The 13,898-nt window shown below is 40.6% G+C and overlaps 1 protein-coding gene across 2 annotated transcripts in view; it reads left to right on the forward strand.

The window, feature by feature from the left end:
• Positions 1 to 1,151: 1,151 nt before the first annotated feature.
• Positions 1,152 to 13,898, forward strand: part of POLN (DNA polymerase nu) — a 208,904-nt gene continuing 196,157 nt past the window's right edge. For both annotated transcript variants that reach the window (XM_069744878.1, XM_069744879.1), the window contains exons 1-2: positions 1,152 to 1,560; positions 13,640 to 13,803. The gene's annotated coding sequence lies outside the window, so the exon portion shown is untranslated. The remainder of the gene's footprint in view (positions 1,561 to 13,639; positions 13,804 to 13,898) is intronic.

Consider the following 13,898-nt stretch of genomic DNA (forward strand, 5'->3'; position numbering starts at 1 on the left):
AGAAAAATGTTGAGACCACTGAAAGCCATCCAATGCGGAAATTACCATTTTTGTATCTCTAATATATCCAGGAAGGTTAATAACTAAAGGTTGTAAATAATGGTCGACCCATTCCCCAAAAATTTCAGAGAGTGAACCAATACCAGAAATAATAGCCCTAAAGGGGGAGGGAAAACATTTTTATGGATCTTGGGAAATGCATGATAAATGGGAGTCACAGGGTGTTTAAAAATCCGGCTTAAACTTTATTCCGGGAAAAGAGTAGAAGGGCTTTATTCAGGGCATGTCATAGTAAAAAGAGACAAAAAAAATGCAAGGTGAAAAAGGCGATAAAACCGCAAATAAAAAAAAAAAAAACTAAACTCACCAAATACTCTTCGTGGGAACATTACCATAGGGCTCATTCAAACTTCTGATTTTTCCACATCTGAGAAAAAAATACCAATTTTTTTGATCAGACTTTGATCAGAGAGTGGTTTGAGTGTCATCAGTTTTTCTCGTACATGGAGGAGAAAATAAGAAAGTTTCTCAACCTTCTCCATTTTGACAGTTCAAATTTGGTCTGATGTTTTTGATGGACCCATTCACTTGCATTGCTGATTTTGATCGGGCCCCCAGATCACAATCAAACATGTCTACGTGATTTTCTGTCGATCATTCGGCCTGCAAAATTGATCGTGAAAATCAATGTCTAAATCAGCCTTTGCATTGTATATCCAACCCTTGGCAGGTGGGGTTGTCATCAGATGATTAATGTTATTCACTTCACCTGTCAGTGGTTTTTGTCTGGGCTTCCACATTTAGGTATTTTAAGGCAATTTGTGAAACTAAAACCAATAATGGATCATAAATGGAAGTCACTTGAAAAAAGTGGGGTCCATTCATAAGGAAGTTTTTAACAAAATTATGTTATAAAACTCCTTGAAAACCATCTACCGCACTTTTTTTTAAAATCCATTCTTGACTTTGGCTTCAAAAACTACAAGTCCCCCTCTGAATGTGGAAACCCAACCTGTTGGTCTATGTTAGATATGAAGACATGTGTCACTAATACATGACACCTGCTACCGATGAACCCCGTAGAAATATTTTGTAATACTGTACGTACTAATAACGATGTTTGCGTTTTGTTATTAGTCTGCTAAAACTGAACTTCCCGAGAAGTTTCAAGTCATTACGACATCTTTGTCATACAGCATTATGAGCAGGATCGATGTAGATGAAGATCAAGTCCAAACATCCATGATTATTCCTTCTATAGAACAGGAGAGTGGAGAAAGTGAAAGAAACAGGAAGATACTGTTAGCATTAGATACAAATGCTGAAGTTCAGTCACTTATACCTGAATTAAAAAGACATTCAACGGAAAAGCCAATGAGTTTTCCAGAAGTTGAAGTTAAGAGAAAATGTAATAGGACAAGTGATGGGATAAATCTGTGGAACGTTTGGTCTATGAATCAGGAGCAGCAGTGCAGCTTGCTAGATAAGGCCAGCCGGGCTGAGGCCATTGTACTGACTATGCTGTTTCAGAATGGATCATCACAGCTTTGTCCAGCCAAGGTCAGTTTTCGTAATATATTTCAGACAATAAAATAATAATTGATTGAATGGACATTAATGTATACCTCCATTATATTGTCCACAGAAACAGGGATAAATACATCATAGTTGGGGTCCGCTAGAACACCTACTGATCATGAGAACCGTGGTCTAAAAATCCTTGTGCATGAGACCATTAAAACATACACACATGGGCAAAATTATTGGTTTTTTTTTGTTCAAATAAATTTTTATTAAGAATAACAGTACAATTAACATGTTTCATTTGCATTTTCAATACAGAGTATTTTTCCCCCCTCTCCCTTCAAACAGCCCCCTTCGATCCCAAAGCCCCCCTCCCCCACCCCACAAAGCAGCTCGTCTTGTTAATTACTGCCATCATTAAAACAATTGAGTGTCTAATCCCTCAACCAATCGTATAAGCCACACTTCACATTACTATCCCATAGCAATCCATGGAGACCACATTTTATTGAACGTTTCAGTTTTCCCTTTCTTCTTATAAATCCCCTTTTCTAGTGTCAGGCCCTGTTTTACGTACTGGAGGAATTCTCCTCTTGACGGCGGCTCTTCCCTAATCCAGTTTCTAGCTATCACCTTCCTAGCCATGTACAACAATCTAGCTATAGCTATCTTTAGATGTTTATCCACCCCAATCTCATCCACGCATCCCAACAAGCATACAACTGGATCCCTTGGCACCGTGCATCCATACGCACCTTCCATACGACTTAAAACTACCACCCAAAAGGCAACCAACCTCGGACATGTCCACATCATATGGAAAGGGCAAAATTATTGTTACCTTTCTGGTAAAGTACTAAAACCCCCTTAATGGTCACTGAAATAACATGAAACGGACAAAAGTAATTTCCAATTTAAATTTATTGAATATCAACTAATGAATATCAAACATTGCTTTTCAATTGTGGTCATGAGAAGAAAAAACTAATGAAAATGACCTGGAAAAAATGAAAATAATTCGACCACATGGACATGCTAAACTAAGGTTTGTTCTGTAATTAGCATGTCTACAAACTAGTAATCAGTCAGTAATGATATTGAGGGCGAAAAGTAGTCACTGTGCTTTTTAGGATCATGATTTGTACAACACTGAACATGGATCAAAGAACGCTAAGGAGAGAGTTATCTCAGCAGGTAAGAAAACAAATTATAGACCAACATGGTAAAGGTTAGAGCAATAAGATCATCTCCAAACATCTTGATGTTCCTGTTACTACAGTTGCACATATTTTTCAGAAGTTAAAGGTTTATAGGTGTATAGCCAACTTCCCTGGACCTGGCCTCAAGAGGAACATTGATGACAAATTGAACAGAAGTATGATGGTAACCCGAGAGCCCAGAACAACTTCTAAAGAGATTAGAGGTGAACGTCAGGTTCATCAGTGTCAGATCGCACCATTACGTCACTATCTTGGCCAAAGTGAACTTCATGGAAGATGACCAAGAAGGAAACCATGGTTGAAAGCAAATCATAAAAATGCGAGACTGAAATTTGCCAAACTGCATAGTGACAAACACAAAGCCTCTGAGAGAATGTCTTTAGGACAGATGAGACAAAATTGGAGCTTTTTGGCAAGTCACATCAGCTTTATATTCACAGATGCAAAAATGAAGCTTAGGAAACAACATTTAACTACTATTACACATGGAGGAGGCTTGGTGATGTTTTGAGGCTGCTTTGCTGCATCTAGCACAGGTTGTTTTGAATCTGTGCACAGTAAAATGAAATGCCAAGACTATGAAGGCATTCTGTAGCAATAAGTGCTGCCCAGTGTTAGAAAGCTTGGTCTGAGTAACAGGTCATGGGTCCTCCAACAGGATAATGACCCAAAACACACAGCCAAAAACATCAAAGAATGCCTAAGAGGAAAGCATTGGATTATTGTGAAGTGGTTTCTATGAGCCCTGATCTGCTGTCTGGCCGTGATCCAGGGGTATCTGTCTTTTTAGGCGTGCATAAAAGCACGGTCGGCTACAGTTTTGTGCATCTCTGAAAAGAAGGATACCGCTGAACAGAGGCCAGATGGAGTTCAGAGTAACTGCTGCCTCATTATAATGAATAGATCCCTCTGGGAATTTATCTATAAGTGTAATCATGATATTGACTCAATGGTTCTTGTCCAGAAATGAGTAGCAATGGATGTCGCTAAGTGAAAATTGAAAATCTGCCGTTGTAGTGCCCATACATTGTAGTGCCCATACATTGTTGTGCCCAGTATTTTATAGTGCCCAATACATTGTGCTAAACTCATGCTTCTGGAGACATGCACCCGTAAATTAAGCGGGCGCTCATCGCTATAGAAGTGCCAGACATACAACACTAAATGTGGTTTAGATACACTGGGGCTCAGAAGAGGGGGCATTTGGATTTGTGAGCACAGAATTCCCTGGATTTCGATTGGGGGCAAGGAGCCATAGCACTTTTCCAGAGCATTTGTGATACTAGTAATATAGAAGCCCAATATTTTCCATTGACAATTGACGGACCTGAGTGTGACTTGCTTTTTTTGTGGGTTGAGTTAAAGCTTTTATTGGGAACATTTTATATAACATTTTGGATCACACTTATCCTGTGCTCTACGCTGAGCACTTGCAGCGGGGTTGCCATCTAAATCTCCGAGTGATGTGATTAAAATAAAACCGCCGATGGGTAAAATTTCCAAAATGGGGTCACTTGAGGATGGATTCTGCCACTTGGGGGCTCTGGATATGGAGACCGCAAAGTATTCTACGAAAATTTGTTCAAGAAGCAAACAATGCTCTATCCCTCTTGAGTCTCGCCGTATGGCTTAGCAGTACTGTACAGCTTGTATAAGGGGTATTGCCATATTCAGCAGAAATTGTGTGACAACATTTTTGTGGTAAAAATGTTATTCACTGCTTAATGGTATACCTTTCTCTGACACCCCCGTTGTGTAAATTTAATCACTGCACCATTAGATTAATTCATTGAGAATTGCTGCTCTTTGACTTTGGAGGCTCTTCCAGTCTGTCATGGCTCCCGCAAACCATAGCAGCAATATCTGCGCTATAATATGGCGTTCCTTCCCTTCTGAGCTTTCCACTGTGCCTGAAAAGTATTTATCAATTACATGTAGGGTATTGGTGCACTCAAAAGAAAATGCACAATACAGTATGCTGCCCATTTTTTTTCCTATTTGCCCTCATAAAAACTACATTTGGGGCTAAAACAACATTTTAGTGGTAAAAACTTAATTATTCTTTCTTCACTGACCAATGGTATAAATTTCTGTGAGGTACATGTGTCAACATGCTCACTAGAAAAGGGAAAAAAATCCAGCAATTTCAAATAGATATTTTTTTTTTTTATATTACAACGTCACATTTCATAGATAATCTATAAAAAAAAATCCATGATGGATTTTTTATAGATTATATATTAAATGTGACGTTTTAATATATATATTTTTTCTATTTGGGGTTGCTGGATTTTTTACCTTTTCTATTGCACTCCACCCAGTATCCAGCTGGGAATCTATTATCTGTGGATCCCTCTGTGAATTTGTGGATCCGTGAGCTGCACTAAACTCTGGGAGAGCTGATGAGTATCCAATTTTTTTTTTGTCTATGATCACTGCACCCCTATCTGAATTAATTGAGAGGTGTAGTTTGTAAAATTGGGTCTCTTATCGGGGTTTCTGCTGTTCTGACACCTCAGGGGCTCTGCCAATGTGACATGCCACCCTAAGGTGAAGGTTAAATCAGCTGCACTCTCAATTATTTGCAAAATTATTTAATAAATGAAAATATTCACACCACAAAAGAAACAAAAAATAAATCTTGTGTGATAGGAAAAAAAATCAAGTAGCGTGTGACGATTCGACCTCGTCTGGGTCTTTTTCAAACAACGTTAAGGTTGATTATAATTGGCCCAATGGATGCTGTACGGTTTAAGGTGCTGGGGGTTTGCTTGGAGAAGTGGTGTCCTAGGAGCTATGTGAAGGTGCATGCTTCAGCAGCATCCACTGGGCCAATTATAATCAACTCTAGTGTTGTTTAAAAAAGACCCAGACGAGGTCGAAACGTCACACGCTACTTGATTTATTTGCCTATCTAAAAATCTAAACTCCAATCCGGCGCACCTTCCCTTCTGAGCTTTGCAGTGTGCCTGCAAAGTAGTTTTTGGCCACATATGGGGTATTGGCATACTCAGGAGAAATAGCGTAACAAATTGTACAATTCATTTTCTACTATTATTCTTTTTAAACAATAATAACTAGGGACCAAAGCAACATTTTAGTGGAAACAATGGTAATTTTCCATTTACCCAGGCCAATGTTATACAATTATGTGAATTGCTTGAGGATTAAAAATGACCACTACACCCCTAGAAGGATTTCTCAAAAGGTGTAGTTTCCAAAATGGGGTCACTTGAGGGGGTTTCTGCTGTTTTGGCATGTCATGGGCTCTTCAAATGTGACATGGCACCCGCAATCTATCACAATCACAATTCCAGCCCAAATTGTTCCAGAATTCAATTGGCACTCCTTCCCTTCAGAGTCCTGCTGTGGGCCCCAGAAATAGTTTCCCACCACATATAGGGTATCTGTGTACTCAGGAGAAGCTGTAAAACAAATTCTACTGTGCACTTTCTCCTGTTACCTTTGTGAAAATGAATAATTTGGGTCTAATGAACATTTTTGTGGGGAAAAAATTAAATTTTCATTTTTTTTTTCACATTTATTCAGTTCCTGTAAAGCATGTGAAGGGTTAATTAACTTCTTGAATGTGGTTTTGAGCATGTAGAGGGTTGCAGTTTTTAGAATGGTGTCACTTTGGGGTATTTTCTGTCACATAGACCCCTCAAAGACACTTCAAATTGGGATGTGGTCCCTAAAAATTGGTTTTTGTAAATTACCGATCACCTTTTAACCCCTATAATTTCTTAACAAAAAAAAAAATGTTTCAAAATGATGCTGATGTAAAGTAGACATATGGTGAATGTTTTTTATTAACTATTTTGTGTGATATATCTCTCTGGTTTAACCCCTTAATGACCGTCAATACGTCTTTTAACTGACCTGAGATATAAGAGAATAGCCTCCCCATACAGGTGACAAACCAGCAGCTGTCGGCTGTACACTATAGCTGACAACTTTCTGCATCAGCGACGATCAGTGTTGTCACCGTCCATATCTATTTAACACCTTAGATGCTGCTGTCAATAATGACTATATCATATAAATGGCTAACAGAGTGAGGGGGCATCCCCATTAACACCCAAAATCATGATTGTGTGGTCCTGATGTTTGCCATGGCAGTTCACAACCAAATAGCGGCCTTAGAGTCTGCCGGTTACAGCAACCTATTCAGAAGTTAGCAACATTTAGGTGGTAAAAATACACTTTTTCATTCCTGTCATGTCACAGGAAAGGTCAAAGAGGCCCGGCGCCTGCGCAGGAGCTGTGGCAGGAAGCAAAGAAGAGGATGTCATCGTATGAAGATGGGAGGCGCTAGACCCGCACCGCGACGCCCATCGGAACGGACTGGGACGCCCCTGGGTGAGTATAATCTAAAGGTACTGTCACACTAGACGATATCGCTAGCGATCCGTGACGTTGCAGCGTCCTCGCTAGCGATATCGTCCAGTGTGACAGGCAGCAGCGATCAGGCCCCTGCTGGGAGATCGCTGGTCGGGGAAGAAAGTCCAGAACTTTATTTTGTCGCTGGACTCCCCGTAGACATCGCTGAATCGGCGTGTGTGACACCGATTCAGCGATGTCTTTGCTGGTAACCAGGGTAAACATCGGGTAACTAAGCGCAGGGCCGCGCTTAGTAACCCGATGTTTACCCTGGTTACCATCCTAAAAGTAAAAAACCAAACAGTACATACTTACCTACAGCCGTCTGTCCTCCAGCGCTGTGCTCTGCTCTCCTCCTGCTCTGGCTGTGAGCGTCGGTCAGCCGGAAAGCAGAGCGGTGACGTCACCGCTCTGCTTTCTGGCTGCCCGGCGCTCACAGCCAGACCAGAGAAGCAGAGCGCCGAGGACAGACAGCGGTAGGTAAGTATGTAGCGTTTGTTTTTTTACTTTTTAGGATGGTAACCAGGGTAAACATCGGGTTACTAAGCGCGGCCCTGCGCTTAGTTACCCGATGTTTACCCTGGTTACCGGGGACCTCGGGATCGTTGGTCGCTGGAGAGCGGTCTGTGTGACAGCTCTCCAGCGACCAAACAGCGACGCTGCAGCGATCCGGATCGTTGTCGGTATCGCTGCAGCGTCGCTATGTGTGACGGTACCTTAACTCGTTTTTCTTATCTTTCAGGTTACATCTGGGGCCTTATCTACAGCATTACAGATAGTAGATAAGCCCCTGATGCCGGTAGCTTATAGGCGAATTTTGGGGTGACAGATTCCCTTTAATGTTTTTCTGTGGTATGACTATTTGGATTAACCCCTTCTCGGCATGCGCCATACTAGTACTGCTCTGCGATCGCACAGCCTCACACTGAGCACCGCGGCGATCGTGTGCGGGTGTCGGCTGTATGTGACAACTGACAACCCGCAGCACCACCGCTCGTGGGCATTTAACCCCTCTGATGCCACTGTCAGTAGTGACAGCGGCATAGAAAAGCACCGCGCAGGGAGGGGGCTTCCTGCATGCTTCCCTCAGAACAACGCGATGCGATCACGTTCTGAGGTTTTTCTTTCAGACTCCCGGTTCCAAGATGGCTGCGGGGTCCTGCTGGGAGGTGGCTTCTCAGCGCCTGCTAAGAGCAGGACCTGAAAAGCCTCCTTCACTGCCTGTCAGATCGCTAATCTGATACAGTGCAGAGCAAAGTGTCAGATCAGCCATCTGACACTATATAGTGAAGTTTTAAAAAAATATTAGCAAGTGTAAAATTAAAAAATAAATAAATATTTTCCCAATAAACATATTTATTTATGTAAATAGAAAAAAAATAATAAAAGTACACATATTTGGTATCACCACGTCTGTAACGACCCGCTCTATAAAACTGTCCCACTAGATAAACCATTCAGTGAACACCGTAAAAAAAAAAAAAACTAGGCAAAAAACAATGCTTTATCATCATACCGCCAAACAAAAAGTGCAATAAAATGTGATCAAGAAAAATAAAAAAAGTTATAGCTCTCAGAATAAAGCAATGCAAAAATAATTATTTTTTCTATAAAATAGTTTTTATTGTGTAAAAGCGCCAAAACGTAAAAAAGATATAAATGAGGTATCGCTGTAATCATACTAACCCAAGGAATAGAGCTGCCTTATCAATGTTACCACACGCGGAGCGGTATAAAAAAAACCAAAAAGCAATTCCTGAATTCCTGGTTTTGTTCATTCTGTCCCCCGAAAATCGGAATAGAAAGAAATCAAAAAATGTCATGTGCCCGAAAATGGTACCAATAAAAACGTCAGCTCGTCCCGCAAAAAAACAAGACCTCACATGACTCTGTCGACCGAAATATGAAAAAATTATAGCTCGTTTTCGCAATAAAAAGCGTCTTTTAGTGTGTGACAGCAGCCAAACATAAAAACCCGATATAAATCTGGTATCGCTGTAATCGCACCGACCCGAAGAATAAAGTCACCTAATCACTTACACCACACGATGAATGGCGTAAAAAATAAATAAAACCAATTCTTCATATGCTGTTGATTTTTTCATTCTGCATCCCAAAGATCACAGTAAGGCTTGGCACACATTTATCCTGCGCTCTGCGCTGAGCGCTTGTACATCTGTTAATGGAAATATAGGGGGCTTCCACGTTACTGGTAGCACAAAGGCTCTGGAAAAGCAAAATGGTTCCTCACCCGCCAAAAGAAATTCAGCAAATTCTCTGCTCCCAAATCCAAATGCCTCCACAATTCTGAGCCCCAGTGTGACTAAACAACATTTAGTGCCCACATGTTTGGCATTTCTGTAGTGAAGAGAGCCTGCCTAATTTACAGGTGCATGTCCCAAGAAGCATGAGCTGGGCATAATGCACTGGTCACTACAACGTACTGGTCACTACAATGGTAGTTTGCAATTTTCACTCAGCAACTGCTGCCTGTTTCTGGAAAACACGCATGGAGTCAAAATCGTCACTACATCTGTAGATAAATTCCCAAAAGGTTATTATTTCCCAATTGGGGTCACTTGAGGGGGGTTTCCACTGTTTAGGCACATCAGGGGCTCTCCAAACACGACATTGCGTCCGCTAATTATTCCAGTAAATTTTACATTCAAAAAGTCAAATGGTGCTCCTTCCCTTCCAAGCACTGTTATGCGCCCAAACAGTAGTATTTCCCCACATATGGGGTATCGGTGTACTCAGGAGAAATTGCATAATAAATATTATGGAGTAATTTCATCTGTTACCGTTATGAAAATGCAAAATATTGAGCAAAAAAAGTTTTATTTTGGGTTCAAGGTGCTCAATACACATCTAGATAAGTTCCCTAAGGGGTCTAGTTTCCAAAATGGTGTCACTTGTGGGGGCTTCCACTGTTTAGGCTTATCAGGGGCTTTTGAAACGCGACATGGCGTCCGCTAATTCCAGGATATTATACATTCAAAAAGTCAAATAACGCTCCTTCCCTTCCAAGCCCTGCCGTGCGCCCAAACAGTTGTTTTCCTCCACATATTGAGTATCTGCTTCCAAAGCGCTGCCAATATGCCCCGCGGACACATAGCCTAAGGGGTAATTTACTTCTTTACTAAATGAAAATGTAAATGAACTATGGATATGTGATGTCTATTTCTATTGTTTTTATGTTCAATAAAAATGTATCTGATTATTAAAAAAAAAGAAGGTGAAAACAGGCTGAAGGGGGTCAAGCTAAGGGAACCATAAGTTTTTTTTTCCAAGACATTCTCAGAATTTTTTTCTTTGTTTACTTTTTCTATTGAACCAAAAGTCAAAGGTAAAAAAGCAATGTCTGATTTTAATTAGTTGATATCCAGTAAATTGAAGTTTACTTTTGTCAGTTACCAGTTATTTCAGTGACCATCATGGTTTCTTCGTACTTTAACAGAAGGGTACAAACAATTTTGTCCATGTGTTTTGGACTTTAGGAGACCAGTTGTAATGAATGGTGATTATAGCAGACGGATCCCCAGCGATCATACGTTTCTCACATATCCCATCAATAATATTGTATATGGATAAACGCCTTAGGGCCTCATTCAGATGCCTGATTTTCACTAATTTATCCTGTTCGTGGTTTTCACATATATAACTTGTACCCATTAAAGTACATTCCCATATTCTTTTGCCGACTGTATATCCACACAAAAAAATCTCGGAGACGTGTCTATTTTTTATTATTGTCACAAATGAAAATCACCCATATAAGTCTATGGGTCTGTGAAAATCACAGACGGCACATTGATGGCATCAGTGTGCCGTCCGTCTACTGTCCATGATTAACAAAGGATGTGGGAAGCTTTCTAATTAATTTATTTTTCCATACAAGAAAATCACTGATGAAACTCTGATGGTACCTGACATACGGAGTAAACGCTGTTGAAACTGATCCAAACCACTGATGACACTAGAATAATTTCTATGTACGAGGGGGTACCAAAAAAACGAGAATTGCTTATGTAAAATTTTTATGTTCAAGATAACATCTTGAAAACATTAACCCCCTTAAAATATTGTCCATTAGATGATATGCACTTTCCCAACCATTTCTCCACTGTTGGAAACATTTTTTATATTCTTCTGAACTAATGCTGTTAAGGGCCTCCAGCAATTTTTTTATTAACCTCTTCTACATCCTGAAAACGCTTTCCCTTTAGGTTTTTCTTCATTCTTTGAAAGAAGAAGTCATTGCAGTAGGCTAGGCTGGGTGAGTAAGGGGGGGGGGGGGGGGGGCGAGAAACCGTTGTCATGCCGTTTTTCACCAAAAACTGGTTGATTTTCTACTATGTGTGTGCAGGCGCGTGTCATGATGAAGCAGCCAGTCCCCTGATCGATCGCCACAATTCAGGTAGTTTTTTTTCTCACTGCCTCATGCAATCGCTTCAGCTCTTGGAGATAGTAATGTTGGTTCACTGTGGTGCTCTGAGGAACAAATTTAATGGAACCGATTCCTTTGATGTTAAAAAAAAAAATCATCATGGACTTCAAATTTGATTTCACTTGCCATGCTTTTTTGATCTGGGCGATGATGCTGTCTCCTACTGGCTGGACTGCTGTTGGTGTAACACCACCACAGCCGTCATTCATGGCCTCTGCGCGCCGAGCGCCGCCTCCTCTTCATTAGCGTCCCCGGTGCCTGCGCTGTAAGTTCGAAGGGCAGCGCAACTGCGCATGCCCGAAAAAAAAGATAGCAGCGCAGGCGCCGGGAACGCTAATGAAGGAAGAGGAGGCGGTGCCCGGCACGCAGAGGCCATGAGTGACGGCTGTGGTGCGTCTGGATTAGGGGGGAAAGACCTGCCCCCGTGGCGATTTCGAGGTATGAGGGACAAATTTAAAAAAAGATTATTTCAGCAGTGTCAGGAACAAGAACTAAAAGAACTACCTTGTCAGAATGCAGCATTAGTGCTATTAGTGCTGCACAAGGTGGCTCTTTTAGTTACAAACGCCTGGGGGGTGACAACGATTCCTGTAACTGTCAATGAGACTTCCGCACCTCTCGACAGGTATTTTGGCCTACTCCTCAAGAGCAAACTGCTCCAGGTGTCTGGTGTTTGAAGGTTGCCTTTTCCAGATGACATGTTTCAGCTCTTTCCAAAGATGCTCAATAGGATTTAGGTCAGGGCTCATAGAAGGCCACTTCAGGATAGTCCAATGCATTCCTCTTAGCCATTCTTGGGTGTTTTTACCTGTCTGTTTTGGGTCATTATCCTGTTGCAAGACCCATGCCCTGCAACTGAGATCAAGCTTTCTGACACTGGGCAGCACATTTCTCTCTAGAATCCCTTGATAGTCTTGAAATTTCATTGTACCCTGCACAGATTCTAGACACCCTGTGCCAGATGCAGCAAAGCAGCCCCAGAACATAACAGCCTCCTCCATGTTTCACTGTAGGGGCAGTGTTTTTTTCTTGATATGTTTCATTTTTCCATCTGTGAAAATAGAGCTGATGTACCTTGCCAAAAAGTTCCATTTTGTCTCATCTGTCCATAGGACATTCTCCCAGAAGCTTTGTGGCTTGTCAACATGTGGTTTGGCTGATTCCAGTCTGGCTTTTTTATGATTTTTTTTTTCAACAATGGTGTCCTCCCTGGTCGTCTCCTATGAAGTCCACTTTGGCTGATACAATAACCGATGATGCGATCCGACACTAATGTTCCTTGAGTTTGATGTTCACCTTTAATCTGTTTAGAAGTTTTTCTGGGCTCTTTTGTTACCTTTCGTATTATCCGTCTCTTTGATTTGTCATAAATTTTCTTCCTGCGGCCACGTCCAGGGAGGTTGGCTACAGTCCCATGGATCTTACATTTCTGAATAATATGTGCAACTGTAGTCACAGGAACTTTGGAGATGGTTTTATAACTTTTACCTTTGACATATTTGTCTATAATTTTATTTCTAGTCTTCTGAGACAACTCTTTCCTTTGCTTCCTCTGGTCCATGTTGAGTGTGATACACAACGTGTCACCAAACAGCACAGTGAGTATCTGTAGCCCTATATACCGGCCACTCACTGATTCCAAGATTCTAGACACCTGTGATGCTAGTTAATGGACACACCGTGATTTAGCATGTCCCTTTTGTCACATTATTTTCAGGGGTACCATCATTTCTGTCCAGGCTTAATTCATGAGTTTTATTTTTTTTTTACAAATTCTGTGGAAGCATGGTTGAAAAGCAATGTCTGACTTTCACCTCTTCATTTTCATAGATCTTTTATTTATTATTACTTTTGTCAGATTCAAGTTATTTCTGTGACCCTTGTGGGTTTTTCTGTCACTAAACGAGGAGTACCAACAATTTTGACCACGTGTGTATTTCCTCTTTAGTTAATGTTATTATATTTTTAATTCATCATTATTTTAATCATCATTCTTGTTTAATTGTACTGTAAATGTAATGAATATTGTCTTGCACTTAGTTTATACCTAAATATTTTCTCACAGGATGGAACTACATTAATGAATGGAATTCTAGTACTAATTAAAAAGAAGAGAGATGATGTGTCTAGTAATGCAGAAACAGATAACGATGACAATAGTTACATTCATATGACTGTGACAGATAATAATTTGTGGGAAAAAGGTCAGACACAACATAACTTTTTAAGGTATGCTTATTTTTTATGTGACTCAGAATTATGTCATAACTGAATGACAACATTATTTTGTATTTTATCAACTCAATATTTTAGACATTGTATGT

Source organism: Ranitomeya imitator, chromosome 1 (assembly GCF_032444005.1).
Source record: "Ranitomeya imitator isolate aRanImi1 chromosome 1, aRanImi1.pri, whole genome shotgun sequence".
NCBI lineage: Eukaryota > Metazoa > Chordata > Amphibia > Anura > Dendrobatidae > Ranitomeya > Ranitomeya imitator.